Consider the following 12922-nt stretch of genomic DNA (forward strand, 5'->3'; position numbering starts at 1 on the left):
ATTTTCCTTTACCAGAAGTTGGAGCAGAGATGCATTTGAGATGCTGGAAGGATTGTCTTCTACATCTGCCAATTCCAGCCCTCTTTTCCTTCAAGTATGCCACACACTACTGGGCTGAGCAGTGAGTTGTGAAGTTCAGTGCAGTAGTGAACTCCCTGTGGAGTCAACTGCACTGTTTTCTAAGATAAGATGATGTTAGAGACTTAAGCCACAGATTAACTTCATCCTACATCTTTCACAGCACAGCATTCTCTTCCCTACCCACTTTTTCCTGCACTGTTTTACACAGCCTTCTCCCTCTAAAAGCAGCTGCAGTGGCAAAAGGAAGGGGCAATCTACTCTATTTTTTCTGTTTTGCTGAGAACAGGAAAATAGAATTTTAGGACTTTATAGTTGAGGTAGTGTAAGAAAAGCATCTCCTGCACATTCTTCAGTGGGCTGGTGAGTCTGAAAATTTTAGGGCACGTGACATAGCATATCTACCTTTTCAACACTAATGTGTGATCTGCCTTACTATGTAAGGGGCAGAAAGCACTGCTGGACTGCTGGGCCACAACCATGAGCTACAATACATCTTGTCATGCCTCACAGTGGTTGAGCAGATCAAAATCCCTGTAGCATTACAGGATAAGCAGAAGGGTTGAATCTACCTAAGAAAATATATGCAAAGTGTGACTTGTTATATTGCTATACCATATCTGCAGTCTCAATCCTTGGTTCATATTAATTTTTTTTTTATAAGCTTGACAGCAGTGATGAAAATTAAGACAATGTGGGAGAAGAGAGAAACCTGTATATAATAAGAATTTTAAAAGGGGAATATTGAGCAAGCTCTATATATAAAATACTGTAAAGTAAGACTTAGTGAACATTGAGAAAGTAACAAAGCAGAACACAAAATGTGTAAGCACAATATTTAAAATTGTCAAAGGCTATACTGCAGACAACATTAACACTTTGCTACTGATAAATGTAATGGAGTCAAAAGGTCCAGCAGGCTTTTAAAGGGAATTGCAAAGTTTTACTGTTATGGCATGGGAATATTTTGGATATGAGAGAAAGCAGGGTGGACCAGATGCAGTGTTTGTTATATATATACTTAGCTTGAAAGTGCAAACAGTATTCACTGCTATTACATTATGTTTACAATATTGCATAAGGATATGACATCATCACAAAAGCATAATGTCATTACTGTCTGCCATAACTGAACTATAGCCAGGATCAAATCCAAAGTTCACTGAATATCAATAAAAAGACCTTCAATATGCTTAGTATATGCTTAGGATCAGTCAGGACAGAAATGAGGGAATGGCTTATGCTACTCCAGCCTCTAATGGCTTATCTAATTAATGCTTGTTTTGCTTGTTGGCAAAGACCTCTTAGAGGTGGTTGCAGCAGTTCAATGACAACCAATATTTCCCAAGCTGTGGAAACATCTCTGGATATACCCAGCCCCTGCCACAAACCCGTGTTACAACCAAAAGAGTAAAAAAAGCAACTAGGTCTTGTCTACTACTGAAGTACCACTAAAACAACTGTCACAATCCCTGAACACGTTTGAATGGATTCTTCTACAGTGTTTCCACTTATCTTTGAGAGGACACACATAAAACCAAGGTGAAGGCAGCATTTGAGCTCCTACTTGAGTAATACCCAAGTCCTGAAAAACACACTGGAACCCAGGCTGGGATGACATGCATGGTGTCATAGCTAAATCCAACCTTGAATTCTTGTTACTGTCCCTTTTGGAGTGTGAATGGACTGCATGTGAAGCAAGAGGTGCTCATCCCTAAATCTCAATACCTTGCAGCACCATCATGAGATCATGAGACCAGTACTAGAAAGGCAACTCTGTTTTGGGATGACTAATGAACTGAAACAAACACTGAAATACAAAATTACGTACAAACCTGATTCAAGTTCTTTCAAAGCAACAGAAACTCAATCAAAAATCAGCAGAAATAGCATTGCATAAATAAATGAAGCATTGGAAGTAACCATAGAATAACAAAATAATTTAGTTTGAAAAGGACCTGCGCTGTAATAGGACATGAAATGAATGACACACACACACTGCCATGTTTAAAGTAAAAACAAGGCAGTTTATTTCTGAACTCTAATATTTATAGACTTTTAAAAGTGACCATGGATTGGAGAATGAAATTGCTACTTCTCTAGCTACACTGGTTAAACTAACAGTTCATCAATTCTCTTTTCTTCCAGAAAGGAATGCAAAACAATTATTTACATGAAAAGTGTGTGAGAAACTCTGTTACAAAAATGTAAACATCAGAAGGCTTACAAGAACTTAGAAGAACAGGGCAACAGACCTGTAAGATCAAATCCAGCTGTTAACCCAGCACTGCCGAGTCCACCACTAAACCACGTCCCTAAGTGCCACATCCACAGGTCTTTAGAACTTCTAGGGATGGTGACTCCATCGCTTCCCTGGGCAGCCTGTTCCACTGCTTGACCCTCCTTTCGGTGAAGAAATTTTTCCTAGTATCCAATCAAAACCTTCCCTGGTACAGCTTGAGGCCATTTCCTCTTGTCCTACTGCTGTTTCTTCTTGGAGAAGAGGACAACCCCCACCTGGCCACAGCCTCCTTTCAGGTGGTTGTAGAGAGTGATAAGGTCCCCCTTGAGCCTCCTCTTCTCCAGGCTAAACAGCCCCAGGTCCCTTAGCCACTGCTTATCAGACTTCTGCTCCAGACCCTTCCCCAGCTCCATTGCCCTTCTCTACAACACCTCAGTGTCCTCAGTGTAGTGAGGGGCCCAAAATGGAACACAGGATTCCAGTTGTGCCAAATCCTTCAGTGGCAGCTCAGACAAAACCACTCTGTTTAGGGGAAGAAGAAAGAGTCATCTGGAGATGAACCACGTTGTGTCATCTGTCCTCATGCAGCCAAAGAATGGTCCTTGGCCCTGTTTTAAAATATGTACCCCCTAAAAAGATCAGATTTATCACAGAAAAATCTGTATGAATAGGTTAGCTGTTTGTAACCTTCAAGAAATGAACTTTATGCTGCGGCTGTCAATGCAGCAGAGACTGTATAATGATTAAGAGCACAGAGAAAGCTTTCTTGCTTGCCTATATTAGATTTATTCTACTGCTATGTCATTATGCACGTAAGTCTTAAAATGAGAATTGTGTAAAACTGGTTGAAAATGAGAGCTCAGCCACACTGTAGAAAGTTCACACCACTGCACAGACACGCACCTTCCCATTGCCTCCAGAAAAGGTTATTACATTTACTGTCATATGGAATGAAAAGCAAGTAGCAGCACTTTAAAATGTTCATATAGGATATTCTTGGGCAGGAAATGCATGAGGTCTGGCTGTGCTTTTAAAGACAAAAACGTGCTTACAAAGGGCTGTGATTAAGACAGCCTTGAAAGCATGTGCAAATACGTGTGACGTTTAACTGGCACATTTTGAGAGATTAGATTCAATATTGTCTTAAATGAGACACTGGGTGTTAGACCTCAGACTGAAATCTACACTGCTGCACCAAACTGTGGATTTACATGTGTATTAAGGTTAAAAAAAAAGTATTCTGTTTCCTTAAGGACCTTTGGAATTTCCCATTTGCCATCACTAAATAAGGAAGTAGTTGTAAGTGTGGCTACCTTTGTCCCTTGGAGTGTTGTAAGAATTGTTTCATCGGTTTCATCACACAATCTGTCCTGTTTTCTCTCTAATCATGTAGAAACAAAATATTCTTTATATTCATTAAAAGTATTCTAATGTGTGTAAACACTAGCAGGGATCTAATTTCCTATTCTGGGAGTTCAGCATGCTGTGAGTTTTAATAAAGCTGGTATAACTGGTGACTTAGTTCTCTCAAGTGTATGATCTTTTTCTTTTAAAACTTTAATAATGACATCTTTATTGTGAAGGTTTCCTTTCTTCAAAGTCCTACTATTGTTCTCTACAGATCTGAACTATTTGATGCTACTTTTCATACAGCAGCTCTTACAGAGTGACAGAAAGGCACGTGGGCTGTAAAAGAGCCAGTCTTATCTGGAAGACTCAGGACTTGCTGCCCAACAAAATGATGGCTCAACATGGCCTTCTGTTCAAGGGCACCCACCCACTGGGCACTGCTTGCTAACATACCTAATTTGCAGCTAGAATAATATGTAAGGTACTCACTTCCATGCTGTATTTTCTCTCCTTGAAGTATTTGCTCTCCCTGAAGTGATTAGGGTATCTAAGAGCAGGGCCAGGAGTCACTTCTAGCTGGAAGGAAACACGGATGTCTTTTAGGCTGCATCAACCTTGGCTTTTAGCTACCCAGTGCTGGACTGCAGGGATTTGGGGTTTCATTGACCCCAAGTATGTTAAGCCTAATGTGAGCCCTTTCTACAACAAAAAAGAAAGTGCAGAACAGCCTTTTAGTTCAGAGGGCTGTAAACAGAGGGTGTTGTCCATTCTCTTTTATTTAAAACCTGGAGGAACACCAAAAATGTAATGGTCCACAGAGGAGAGATGGAAGACCAGAGTCCAGTGTCCTGCTCTGGCTGACAGTGGGTAACTTGTCTTTTCTATAGCTAGAATGTTCTCCTTGGCCAGGACATGTAATTTTCAGTGCAAATTTAAACAAAAGGAAGCAAACAAGTCCCATCCTAGAGTAGTTTGTAGCAAGGCTGCACAGCTACACTGCATGGGAGAGTGTGTGGAAGACCCTGATTCCCCAGGCAGTGTTCTAGATACCAGGATGGATCTGCATTGCTTCAGTTTTGTCCACAGAAGAAAGATCTGTTTTCTAAAATGTATGTGGAGAATGGATGGGATTCAGAGTTACTTTTATTTCCAGCTGATTAGTCCCCTATATATATGCCTGACAACACCCCCTGTTACCACCTGCTCTGATCCCAACTCTAAAGCTATTGTATCCCTTTCCAACCCCTCTGGCTATCAGAAGCCACACCAGTCCATTCCACTCTGCAGTGCATCCACCAAACCCTGTTTTCCAACTGCATGCTACCACTTCACCATTTCCAAGCCCCAAGGGTCCTTTATTATTCTTTACTGCATATTCTTACCTTCACAGCCTCCTCTTCCATTTTACACATCCAAAACTCTACTTTCTTTACCCTCCCCACCTTCCTCCCATGTGCCAGCAAGGCTGCTCTCTTCATTTCAAGCTCCCTGCCCCACTACTCTGTGCAGGACCGCAGGTATCAGTGCAGAGACAGTTGCTGCAGGGAGTTTTGCTGATGTTTGTGGGAATTGGCAGCTGCTGTACTTGAGAGGGAACATTACATGTTTGGAAATACTTTGCTGAAGGATAAGAAATTATCATGCATCAACTGCTCCATAACAGTGACCCTGGTTCACATTATTTCCTCATGGCAAACCAGAGATGGTTTGTCTCTTTGTAAAAGCATATCACATCTACTCTAGGGTAGGAATGTGCCTCTGGGCAGTTACCAGGATAGATTTTCTTCATATGTCCACACAGCTTTCTTTATTGTCAAACCAAATTATCATGCACCACATGACTGGTAAACTGGTAATATCAGGCACCACTTGATCTTAGTGCTCCAGTTCTCCTCTGACCAGGACTGGGGTCAAGAGGAGACTCTAGAACAATTTGCAGAGAATAAAACAATTCCAACAATCATAAGAATTATAAGGATTATTCCTAAGGAGTGACATGGAAAAGAAATGCCTTAGCAGCATGTGAAATGGTTCGCAGAGTTGATGTAAATTGCCAGCATAGCTGTGCACTTAAGTGTAATTCTGGTACTAATTGCCAGCTGAGCCCTGAGAAGCTACAGTCTTTACTTAGGCAGCTGAAATGGCAGTCAGTAACAACTTGTGCATCTATGCAATAAAATGTTCTGTATTTAAATTCTGAATGTCATGACAATTAGAAAGAAAAACACCCCAAACCTGGAAATGTGCATAAAATTTCTCTCTGCAATGAATCCAATAGAGAATCACATTAAATGTAATGTGATTTTCTGGCACCAGGTAAGGATACTGATCCAGAATAGAATTATGAGTGGATTTTTTATTATTTTATTTTCTAGTTCTAGCCTGCTTGCCCTATTGTCTTTAAAAAGTATGTGAAAGGGTCACTGTTGTTGTGAAGTAATTGGCTGCAGTCAAAATTTAACCTCAGATATCAATTATCTTTACATACTTTTTATTGATTTTGTATTACATTCTCATTTCTTAAGATGAATACTGCCTTAGTCTGTAAGCAAAATATGTACAACTTGCACATGGTTAGGAGAATATAATTATCTCCCTGAATATAAATATATTTGTCTTGTTATGTCTCAGTTCACAAAAAGTATGATACGCATCTACATTTTCAGAATAAATGACTTTTTTTCAGATAAGACAAGGAGGAGATTCTTCCTAATGTTACAAAGTTGTGTCAGTCCACAGAGGGTTTTATAACAGTTTCTTCCATTGAAAGCAGAGATGATTGACATTTCATATAAAAGTGGATAAAAGGCTGTGCTGATTTTGGCTGGGGTAGAGTTAATTTAAGTAGAATTATTCACAAATACAAGTTTCTAAAACATGAAGATGGAAACAGCTAAAGAAAGTTGCATCTCATATGACCTAGAACCTTCAGAAAACTCCACAACTTTCTTAAAGGATGTGCATAAACTGACTCCAGATTTATTATAATTTTTTGCATCACAGAACCCACAAAATTTGAATGAGTTTGCTTTCTTTTGATCTAAAATGATAAAATTGATGATGACTCATATATAAGAAGTGCAATATTTCTGACTCAGCATTGAGGATTCAGAACTATCCTACTGATAGAAAAGTTAGGTTTCCAGCAGAGATGAAACACTGTCAAGTGTAAAATAAGCAAACAAATGCAAACACATTTTCTGTGTGTGGTAATTAAAATCTGAGTCTGAACCTTATGAGACCTTGAAATGAAGGCAGCAATTCTAGGATATATACTGCTTACTTAGGGATGGTGAGATGCAGAAATTACAGAAGTCACAAATGGAAGGCAGCTAGAGGATTTGCTGAGGCATTGTGGTGGCCTTGCTGTACAGCTGGATCCTCCAGGGGTCTGGTGCTTGCTGGCCCCCTTCCCTGTGCTGCTGAGGATTTACTGAGCAACCTCTGTTCCAGCTCTGTCCATCTGCCATCATGTCCACAGAGTCCTGGCACAGGGATTGCTCTTGAATTTTTCACAAAGTCACAAAGCTTGTCAGCCACCACTGAGCCTTTCTGTCGTAGAAGGATGGAAATAGCCTACCTAAGGTTCAGTTCAGCTGGAAACTGACTGAGCCTACCAAAGGCTTTTGCAAACTTCCCCCCCTTAGGTTTCTTAAGATTTTTCACAGTGCATATTATAAGAAACACTAAATCTTTCAACTGAGCTTCTGTTGGTAAACTAATGTGTTCTCTATTTCACCTTAAAATACATGACATGCTCTGCAGATAGCAGAGGTTGGATTATAGAGCATGCCTGTATTTCCAGTCATAGTCTCAAGGCAACATCAAACTCCCATGAACTCAGAAGGCATTAGGTTTCATGGCAGCATATGATTTAGGTCTCAGCTCCCTAAAATTTTCTAATTGTTCACTTCCAGTGAGACAGGGATGCTTTCTGGTTGTGGTGAGTTGACCTTGGAGGGCTGTCAGTCACACAGTCAGCAGATCTTTCACTCCCCCTACTCAACAGGATGAGGAAAATATTAGATTGAAATAGCTCATGTGTCAAGACAGGGACAGGGAGATCACTTACCAGTTATCAAAAGCAAGCCAGGCAACTCAGGGGAGATTAATTTAATTTATAGCCAAATAAAATAGATCTGGATCTTGAGACACAAATAAAAAAGCTACAATTCTCTCCCACTTCTTTCCAGGGTCAACTTTGCTCATTCATGTCTGAATTCCCTTGCTTCCCCTCAACTCCAGGTAGCACAGGAGGACAGGGAATGAGGGCTGCAGTCAGCCCATAAGTCTTCTTCTCTGCCACTCCTTCCTCCTCTCTGCCACTCCTTCCTCCTCCCACTGTCCCCCTGCTGCAGAGCGAGGTCCTTCCCACGGGCTGCTGTCCTTTGGGATACACCAGCTCCAGTATGGAGCTCCTTTAGGATTCACCACTCTGTACATTGTGGGCTCTCCATGGATCACAGCTCCTTCAGGAAACATCCACATGCTGCGGCACAGTGTCCTCCAGGCACTGCAGGTGGACACCTGCTCCAGCCCAGTCCTGTCTGTGGGCTGCAGGGGAGTGTCTGCTCAGCCCCTCAGTACCTCCTCCTGCTCCTTCAGCTCTCCTCCCCTCAGGGTTATTTCTCTCCATTTTTCCTCACCCCTCCAGCATTTTACCCTTTTTGAAGTACATTTTCCTCAAGGGGCCACCACCTTGGCTCCAGGGCCCAGCCATGCCGTGTGGTGGGGCCATTGGAGCTGGCTGGGGAAGGCTGTGTCCAGCATGGAGCAGCCCTGGCCCCTCATCACAGAGGTGCCTAAAGCCCCCCTCACCAGCACCTGGGCACCTGCACCCTGTATATGTTTCCAATTTCTTTCAAATTCTCTGATCTTACTGTATTTTCAAATCACATTTTATAGCCCAAGTAGCCTACAATCCATAAGTAAAAATCAAAATTACCTGAAGCTGATAAATTTAAGTAAGTTGCCTTAATATATGTATTAAGTAATTTATGCAGCCCCTATATAAAGCCTAATGAAGTTCAAATATGATCTGAAAAGTCGAATTCAAAAACTTTTTTAGAAGCTGGGAGCAGAGGTATATTGATGTTTGTGTCATGGCCCAGCAGACATCTGAACAAAGAAGTTAACATGAGGGGGAAAAATGGATTTTCCTGCACACCTGCAGGATTTTATAGTCATCCCATAGATATATTGTCAAAACCAAGATCAGATTTTTGTGTGTGTGTGGTAAAGTACTACCTGAAAAATTAAGCAAAGCTTAAAACTGGCTCAGATAAGATACTGCCAGCATGAAGGGAGAGCTGCTAAACTACATTGGCAATTGCTCTGCTAAAACCCTGAAAGGCCAAAACACCCCAAAAGCAATGAAAAAGCAATTGTTTTCTGCTTGAAATGTTTTTGTTCTGTTTTTCAAGGACTTGAATGAAAAGCTGTGCTTCTCTCCCAAAGTGCCATGGTAAGATAAATAATAAATAGACTGCAGTGTTTGAGCCCTAAGACTGAAAAAGTTCAAGGACAGAGACAGAAAGTGAAGGAAAGGAACTGATGATCCAGGATTACCCTCTAAAGACAAATGAAAAAATTAAAGTTTATGTAGGGGGTGGATGGCTGTCATTTAACCCCTGTATGAGATCTTTCAAGAATATATCTACTTATTTTTTGTAATCTGACTAAGTATGAAGACATCACATAAGCATTTTCATAATTAGCATCTCACAATATCAGCCAGTCACTAGTGAGGTGTTGCATGAGGCTGTGAAAACTTTTGATATAAGAAAAAGGGAACTTCTACTTCAGGAATACTTTTTATGGTGACTGAGAAATGCTGGTTCTCTAGACAGTGCTCCTTTTTGTCAGAGGCCTGTGTGATCTTGGAAACAGAGCTTGGGGTGAGGGGTGTTGGATGGAATAGTTAGTTCAGAATCAAAGGAGGGTTTAGCCACAGCTGCAGCTGCCACGTATTTGTGCTTCCTGTCAACTGGGTTTTGGCTGCAATGGAAACATGATTATCAGACCTCACAGAACAACACTTTAAACATAAATTGATACAATTCTGCTGTGCAATTCTACATTGTAATGTGATCAATAACAGTGTTCTGTAAATGTATAGCAATACACTGGGCCTTTTCTACCATTGCCTTCAAAACAGGGCAAAGCTCACAAGTTGTGCCATTTGCTTTCCGTGGGTTCACACATTGTGTTGTTAATAAATATTAAATGAGTAAAGCAAATGTTCATGCTGGTATAATTTAAGCTATTGTGTTTGTTGGTAAAGGTTAGCCTTCTCCTCTCTTCACTTCTTCACATCTGCCCAGCACTTCAATGCAGCGTGGGAACCACAGATCCACAGCTCTTCACTCAGCATTGTATTTTCATCATCTTCCTCCTGGAAGCACAGCTCCCTGTGAAGCAGAAGGCAGCAAACCTCCCTGCAGAGACATGACACCTTCTAGGCACAGAAAACAAAGACATTTACTCTCTTTTGGGTGTATCAGATTGTTGAGCTTGGACCAGTAGCACAGAGTGCATCTCCCAGTTCTTCTTAATGGTCCTGCTTTGATTTCATTATGGAGGGGTCCCTGAACACACGAATTTGATTCCTTTTGCAGAAAACTCAACTGGAAGGTGCAGTCCAAATGCCAATAGGTGTGGTGCTCCTGGGACCAACTTTAACCTGGCTGATGGAAGACATCCTAAAATGCATATTACAAGGATGAAAGGTCCTCAGAACCAGCTGCTTTACAGATCTTCTCTTGCTGGCTGCAATACCTGCTAATGTGAACATAGACCTTGTGGTCACCTTGCTTGACCTTGACAATTTATTGCCAAGTTTTTATCTCTGCATCTTCAGATGTGACTTTGAGAAATTTTGGGCTCTGTGAAGTGAGCAGGTACACTGTGCACAGTCAATTTGGGGCACACATCCTATCAACCAAAGAACATCTGTGTGATTTGAAATGGCAAAAGAGGGATGGTTCCTCGGCATCTCTCCCTCCTCCATGCACAGTGCAGTTTTGAAGTGCTGGAACAACATAAAAGTGGTTTTCTAGCCTTTCGAGAGATTCTGTCAGTTTTTCAGGTTGGACCAAACAAATTATATGTGGAAGGAGCAAGAGGCCTGGAAATTGATAACTTGCCAGTTACTGGTTTTTATAAAGCCAAAAAAAAGGATCCTGGGTTTTTACTCAAGGCCAATCCTGGCACCAAACAATAAATCATGGAGAAAGCACAGTTCCTTAAATACTGCTACAAGCCATTTTACAATGAAAAAATGTTGGTTGTTTTAAATAAAGGGCTCACTACTTTGTGCCTTACCATGCAGAGCTTAAAATAACACAACAGAGCTTGGCATTTCACTTCAAAAGAAAATGTTGCTGTGCTGAAACCATAATTGGAACATTACTACTCAGAATAAATGACCAAAGTTAGGAGCAATTGAGGAGTGGTGGAAAGATGCTGCAACAGAAGCTGCATGTCTCTGTGAATTAGAATGGTCGTTGTCACAGCTTTTATTTAAAGTGAAGCAGACTCTAAGCACTGGATTTTTAAGAAGAGTTTGGCAAACTGTCAACATTTAGACCTCAAAATAAGCAGACAGGCTTTCCAGAGAGCCCAAAAGCGGGAACTGCTGGATGCTGGACTCTCTCAAGCATGAGGCTCCTCTAGCTTCCAGGGCATTTGGAGGCATTACTGAAAAATTACCAGACATATCCCAGTCTGAGGACTTACCTAAACTTTCAGATGTCATTCCTCAGTTTCCTTGTTCCTACTCTTCCCAGTTCACCTTTTCCAAAGTAGCCTGTGTATCAATACACAAAACATATACAGTAGCTGGATGAACAAACAGTATTAGATCCCAGTCTGGATCTAGCCAGGACATTGATAAGGGCAGCACAGTATCTGCAAATGCAGTGGTTTTTTCCTAGATGAGACTGGCCTTTTGTATCTTATGAGTCAACAAATTTATAAATAAGTCTTTGAGCCTACATATGAGAAGAACCTATTTTTATATCTTCCTATTAAATTCCTCCTAATTGCATATTATATTTCCTTTTCTAATTGCATTTTTATAATATTAAAAAGATTACAGCTTTTTTAACATAGCTCTTGCTGTATCTCATTAGTCAGCTCAAATTCAAAAGAAGGCATTTGAAACAGCAACATCATGCTGTTGTAGTGCTGTATTACTTTATTTCTCTCTCCTAGTGGAAAAATGCCTTTTTAATATCAGAAATGTGTGTTCATTTGTCTAGCCATAAAAATAAAAACTTTTTGAACCAAAAATAAAAATTAGTTTATTAATAACTTATCTCACTTCTAATCCTTTCTTGGGAAAGCATGTCACACATTCCTTCTAGATAGCATAAATTAACAGGAGCCTTTTTCTCTTTCTCTCACAATAGTCTATAGAAAACTGAAGCAAATCAGCCGTATTGTTTTCTTCTTAGATGTCTAAGAGCATATGATAAAATTGTATTGGATTGTTAGTTTTGTATCATAGGTATTTGTAAGCTGCTTTTCAACTCAGCATCTGAATGCTTAAGGGAAACAGATGCTTTTTTTAAAGGGATAGTTATATCATCTTTTTAAAAAAAACACAGCCAAGTCCACATAGGTATTGGTTGGGGGAAGATTTTTCAAACTGAAACCATTTAAGCTTACAATAATTTAGGGGAAAAGAAACCCCACCACCAGGACAGTGATATTTTAGAAGAGTTTATAGCCTACAGGCATCAGTCTACAAACAATGAACATGTACAGCAATAGTTCTCTAATAAAATATATGCTCAAGTGCACTTGTGCTGTTCATCATCACTATGACTACAATGTTCCTCACAGTTCAGCATCTTTCCTTTCAATTGTACACTAAAATAAATCAGAGATGTGACAAATTGGGTTGTTTGAGCCTGTGGCTCTGGTAAGCATCACCTGTGATGCTTCTTGCCCCGCCAGCTGTGCCATGGCCAGTGTCTCAGATGAGTGGGGAGATCTGCTAGGCTCCCTGTTGAGGAGCTTTCAGACTTTTCCAGACTCCAAAAATTAAGTCCTACATGACAGATGAGGTTTTCTTTTTATTCCTGGCCCACTGTCTCTCTTGCAGAGAGTGTTTTCAGGAAGGCAGTGAAGGATGTGGCTTTGACAGCTCCAGGTACTGCAGGTTCTCAGAAGGCAAACAGAAGTTTGGATTTTGATCCTGCCTCATGGTGCTTAGTGAAAGGAGAAAGACACCAAATCCACCTCTTA

The sequence above is a fragment of the Molothrus aeneus genome, chromosome 1 (assembly GCF_037042795.1).
Source record: "Molothrus aeneus isolate 106 chromosome 1, BPBGC_Maene_1.0, whole genome shotgun sequence".
NCBI lineage: Eukaryota > Metazoa > Chordata > Aves > Passeriformes > Icteridae > Molothrus > Molothrus aeneus.